The sequence below is a fragment of the Rhinopithecus bieti genome, unplaced genomic scaffold (assembly GCF_001698545.2).
Source record: "Rhinopithecus bieti isolate Rb0 unplaced genomic scaffold, ASM169854v2 scaffold_26813, whole genome shotgun sequence".
Classification (NCBI taxonomy): domain Eukaryota; kingdom Metazoa; phylum Chordata; class Mammalia; order Primates; family Cercopithecidae; genus Rhinopithecus; species Rhinopithecus bieti.
In genome coordinates, this window is record NW_016812144.1 from 572,688 (window position 1) to 578,340 (window position 5,653).

The following is a 5,653-nucleotide window of genomic DNA, read 5'->3' on the forward strand; positions in this document are numbered from 1 at the left end:
AGCCAGGATGGTCTCGATCTCCTGACCTCGTGATCCGCCCGTCTCGGCCTCCCAAAGTGCTGGGATTACAGGCTTGAGCCACCACGCCCGGCCTAAAAGGACTTCTTAAAGAGGAGGACTATGGTTAAAAGTCAACTTTTGGGAGGCTGAGGCGGGCGGATCATGAGGTCAAGAGATCGAGACCATTCTGGCCAACATACTGAAACCCTGTCTCTACTAAAAATACAAAACTTAAGCCAGGCACGGTGGCTCACGCCTGTAATCGCAGCACTTCAGGAGGCTGAGGTGGGCGGATCACGAGGTCAGGAGATACAGACCATCCTGGCTAACACAGTGAAACCCGACTCTACTAAAAATACAAAAAATTAGCCGGGCATGGTGGTAGGCTCCTGTGGTCCCAGCTACTCGGGAGGCTTAGGCAGGAGAATGGCGTGAACCCGGGAGGTGGAGCGTGCGGTGAGGTGAGATCATACCACTGCACTCCAGCCTGGGCTACAGAGCGAGATTCCATCTCAAAAAAAAAAAAAAAAAAAAAAATTAGCCAGGTGTGGTGGTGCACACCTGTAATCCCAGATATTCAGGAGGCTGAGGCAGGAGAATCACTTGAACCCAGGAGGTGGAGGTTGCAGTGAGCCGAGATTGCACCACTGTATTCCAGCCTGGGTGACAGAGCAAGACTTATCTCAAAAAAAAAAAAAGTCAACTCAATTAAAGATGGGTATCCAAGCTCCAAGCTATAGGTCAGGTTAATTAAAGATGGATGTCCATGCTATAGGTGTATTTAAAAGGCCTTAATGTCTTTTCATGAATCTTGTTTTCTGGAAAAGGTTTTAGTCTTGTCAGTCGACTGAACGATTTTCTTCATTTTGTCTTGCCACTCTTAATGCACACGAGAGGCCCCATGAGAACTTCTGATGGCTGGGACTCCTTGGGAAAATGGATGAGGTGCCACGGAGCCTGTTTTGGGAAAAACCTCTGTTTTCCTCACAGAACTCCAGGGATTAGAGGCAGATGCATCCCTCTCAAAATTTGTTTTTGTCTTCCAGCTAGGCCTATTTATTAGGGTTTAGAGACCACATGTTTTCCTAGCCCTGGTTCTTGAAGGACTGCACCCCAAGGCCAGTAATCCAACTAGGAGACTGGCAAATGAAAAATTCTACAACTACTGGATCTTCTTCTGTCTGTTTGTGTAGTTATATAAAATTTAATATCTGATCTGCATAATTTGGATCATATGTCTACATTTTGAAGATATTTTATTTTTCAAAGATGAAAGTGACTCCCAAAAGTTAACTTTTAACCATAGCCCTCCTCTTTAAGAAGTCCTTTTAAATCTCTTATTACCTGACCTTGGCCACACCAAATGGACAATACTTCAATACTTCTAGCTTTTGAACTCATGGAGGAGCAAAGAATATGGTGATTTTTACCATGACTCTTGACGTGGTGGAGGAAAGACCTGAGATGCCCCTCACTGTCATGCATCTTGGGGACGCTGAGGTTTGTGAGCCTGCAAGGTGGCTATTAGAGCCTCTGCATTTTCTTGTCAGGTGTGACACACTAAAAAAAAAAAAAAAAAAGAGCTCTAACTGATTGGCTTAAAGAAAAATAAGTGCCTAGATCAAATATTTTGAAAGAAAGATAAAGCTGTAATGTCTTTTAGTTCAAGTGACTTTGATCTTTGAAAAATAAAATATCTTCAAAATGTAGCCATATGGTCCAAATTATGCAGGTCAGATACTAGGTTTGTTAAATGCTTTAAAGGTTATAAACTGCTTCTTTCATTTTTGAAAATTGTTTAACTTTCCTGCCTTCCAGTTTGGTAGGGCCTAGGGACGTACAGCGTTAACCACCTCCATGCTGGAAAGAGTCAGACCTTATCTGCACCTAGGAAATAATTAAAATAACTTACAAGGTTTTACACCAAAATTAAAAATTGCCAAGAGTTACCATTATAACATGTAATGTGAGACTGCTTAAAAGAAGATTTACATGCAAAGAGTGTAAGGAAAGTAAAATGTGTCTTTAGTAAAAGAACATAAGGTGGCACGGGAATGTAAATTTTTGCCTAGTCTAGAGGGTTAAAGGATTGTTTTCAATTAGATAAGATAAAGCTAAAGGTTTAAACAAGTTATAGGAGGTTTTTAAAGACTAATCTTGAAAAAGAAATTCTGTGTGTGAACATATTGACTAAATTCAAAAGGGCATTATATCGTTTTTCTGTAAATTGAACATTGGAATAAAAGCACAAGTTTCTCAGGGCACTGACCTCCTCTTTAACAGACTGGTAAAGGATTATAAAAGGATTAGCAGCCTCAGCTCATGGTCATACTGATTAAGATTTTCAGGTAATGTTAAATGATGATGAAAGATTTTTGTTTGCCTTGCAAATAAACTACCGAAAAAAGAAGGGAAAGGCAAGAGATAGATTGTTTGGAAAGCTAAGTCTTCTCTCTTAATGTGTAAAGGTTTTTGCCTTTTTTTTGAGCCATCATTTTGGCTAAATAAGTGACTTATGGTAATCTGGAATTCTATTTCATAATGTCAAGTGTTGTAAACCTTTAACACATTTGATAGGCTCCCCAAAATCAAATTTTAGCTTCAAAATTGTCTTTTCTGACCCCTGGAGCATCCAAAGGAAAGGTAAACAGTATTATTTGACATATTTAGTCACATGAAATTGTCAAAATAAAGTGGTCTTTGATCTTCTTCAGGTTATATTTTAGTGAATAATGTTAATATGTGTTTCAAAATGGTATGGGATTTCTAAAATCCTGATGTTTGAGTATGTGCTTTCAATCATAATTAGGGTTATTGTGTTAGGTTATTGTAGACCACAGAGGTGATCAAATTTCTTTGTTAATCATGTTTTTTATTGTGACTACCCTAGGACACTTTGATATTCACAGACTGTCTTGTTTTGATCCTCTTCAAAAGATGGATTATAGTCCTTGAGTGCAGATTTCTGATAACTTTGAAGATGGTGCACAGGAGTTGACTGGGTGGACTGAACTTATGGAAGACTGAAGTAATCTTTTTTTGACTTTTTGCTTGGAACACTGCTGATCCTTTGTTTTGTTTTTCAGAATCATGAAAGCTTTTCTTTTGAGTTATTTGTCGCCTTTGACAATTGTGGGGATGAACCAACCAGTGATTTTTGACTGCAGAGAGTGAGCAGAATGAGCCCAGTGGGTTTAAGCAAAACTCGGGCAAAAGATGCCACCAGCCACAGATGTTTCCGGCCAGAAAAGTGGCATCCCAAGTATCTCATAACAGTAGTGGATTTTGGAAAGAAAAGAGCCAATTACAGGCTGAACACAAAGGAAGATGTTTGCTCTGCAGGGAGTCACAGTGCAAAGCTCCTGGACTCCTCCTTCCAGCTATAACAGATAGCCTTTGTTATTTAAAAATGACTAAATATAAATGAGGCTGATGGACTGTGTTTCCCTTCTTTGGTCTCTGCTTAGCTACATCATATAGATATGATTGGAAGTTCTCAGTCAAATCTCAAAAGAACAAAGAAAAGTAGTCATTAATCAAAACAACAGGGAAAAAAAGTGACCCCTGCAGCCACTTCCTCAGGCCAGGCCTAGAAGGGTGGCCTCTGCCCCCAAGTCCTGAGAATGAGGTGGAATCTGAGTTCTCCAAGTGGTAGCAACAAGGGACCTTCTCAAATCCAAATCTGCTCACACTCTCTTTTGCCAAAACTGTGAGGCCAGCCACATGGGAAACCACAGATGGATCTCAGTACCATGAAGAGAGGCGCCAGACATCATGCACTCAGGGTGGAACCAGGAGTGGGTGCCTGGTGCCAGATGCTCAGCGCCATCCATGAAGTTGTCTTGCAAAAGAAGAAAGACAAAACTGGGAACCTGGGGCCATGCCTCTGGATCTCTCACTTTATGGAGAGCGTGTGGGACAAGAGAACACACGAAATGCAGGGGACTGAAACCAAATTACCTGACTTCTTCGTGGAGGAAAGAACAAAGAGGGCGAGGAACCTGCAGACCCAAAGAGGCTTCAGGGCCATGTCTACCAACTGTAAGGCGTGGGCCTGTTTGGGTCCTGAACTGGCCTGAAATGAACAAACCAACCAGGAAACACTCACTTAGGAGGCAATCATGGAAATGCAAATACTGACTGGATACCTCACAATATTAATAAATTACTGGAATTTTTTCAGATGTGGTTATGGTTTTGAGCTTATATCTGAAAAAGAGCTCTTGCAGAGGTACATACACAAAAATTCATAGATGAAATTATGTGGTGTCTGGAATTTGCTTTAAAAAAATTCAGGTTTTTGTAGGGGGAGGGCAAGTGGAATAAATGAAATAATATTGACCATTTGCAGATAATTGCTGAAGCTCAATGATGGGCATGTGGAGGTTCATTATCCTATTATTTTTACTTCTGGGAATGTTTGAAATTTTCCTCAATAAGAAGTAAAACAAATAAATAAATAAAAGAGCATCCTGGTTCCCCAGCACTCTGTATAAAGGCCACGCCTGTAATGTGGGTGTGTCACTTTCTCCCTGCAGCTGTGCCAGCTCCCTCCATGCACCTCTACTTCCTACTCTCTCGAATTGCTGAGAGCTTCTGGGCAGCTCCCCCCACTGCCTTGTGCTTTCTCCCTTTAACCTTTATTTATTGTTATCTTTCCAATAGGCAAGCATTCACATGGCTCAGAACGCAGCACTGCACAGTAACGACTCTCCCTTCCTCCTCGTCCCCAACATATAGTGTCTTTCTTGTTTCTCCTTCTAGAGATTTTACGCATATGCGAGCAAACAGAAATAGACCCTCATTCTCTGTCTCCCCCTCCCGTTTTACACAAAAAGTAGTTTGATGACACGCTACTCTGCGCCTCACTTTCTCACTATATTCTGGAGAGCTTTCCGGATTTGTCCACTGTGAGCATCTTCTTAGGCAGAGAAGATGAAACCTCTTATGTAGGGATCTCCTAAGAGAGGTCTCTGTGAGACCTTGATATGGTTTGGCTGTGTCCCCACCCAAAATCTCATCTTGAATTGTAATCCCTGTGTGTCAAGGGTGGGACCAGGTGGAGGTAATCAGATCATGAGTGCGGTCTCCCCCATGCTGTTCTTGTGATAGTGAGTGAGTCTCACGAGGTCTGATGGTTTTTATAAGCATCTGGCATTTTCCTTGCTGGCACTCATTCTCTCTCCTGCTGCCCTGTGAAGAAGTGCCTTTCTTCATTATTGTAAGTTTCCTGAGGCCTCCCCAGCCATGTGGAACTGTGAGTCAATTAAACCTGCTTTCTTTGTAAATTACCCAGTGTCAGGTATTCGTCAGAGCAGTGTGAGAACGGACTGATACAGACCTCTTATGCAGTTGCACAACATTGCGTTGTGTGGCTGCACTGTGTTGCATTTACCCCCTCTCCCGTCGATGGGCAGTTAGGTCACGGCCAATCCTTCTTTCCAACAGTGCTGTAAGGAACAACCACGTGCTCACGTCGTTTCTGGTGCTTTCTCTTTAACTCCCCCCATCTGCTGCCCCTCCCCCACCAACTTTTGCTCGTTCAATTCCTATTTACCCTTCAGGTCTTGAATTAGATACCACTTTATCTGGGACATATTCTCAGATTGGCGATAAAGAGGTGGATGTTAAGAACAAAACTGCAGGCTGGGCA

General features: G+C 42.0%; 1 long non-coding RNA gene across 1 annotated transcript in view; it reads left to right on the top strand.

The window, feature by feature from the left end:
• The window catches only part of LOC108544488 (uncharacterized), an 8,433-nt gene extending 4,254 nt beyond the window's left edge, over nucleotides 1-4,179 (top strand). The window contains exon 3 of the long non-coding RNA XR_001889860.1: nucleotides 2,891-4,179. This is a non-coding gene — a long non-coding RNA (uncharacterized LOC108544488). The remainder of the gene's footprint in view (nucleotides 1-2,890) is intronic.
• Nucleotides 4,180-5,653: the final 1,474 nt, after the last annotated feature.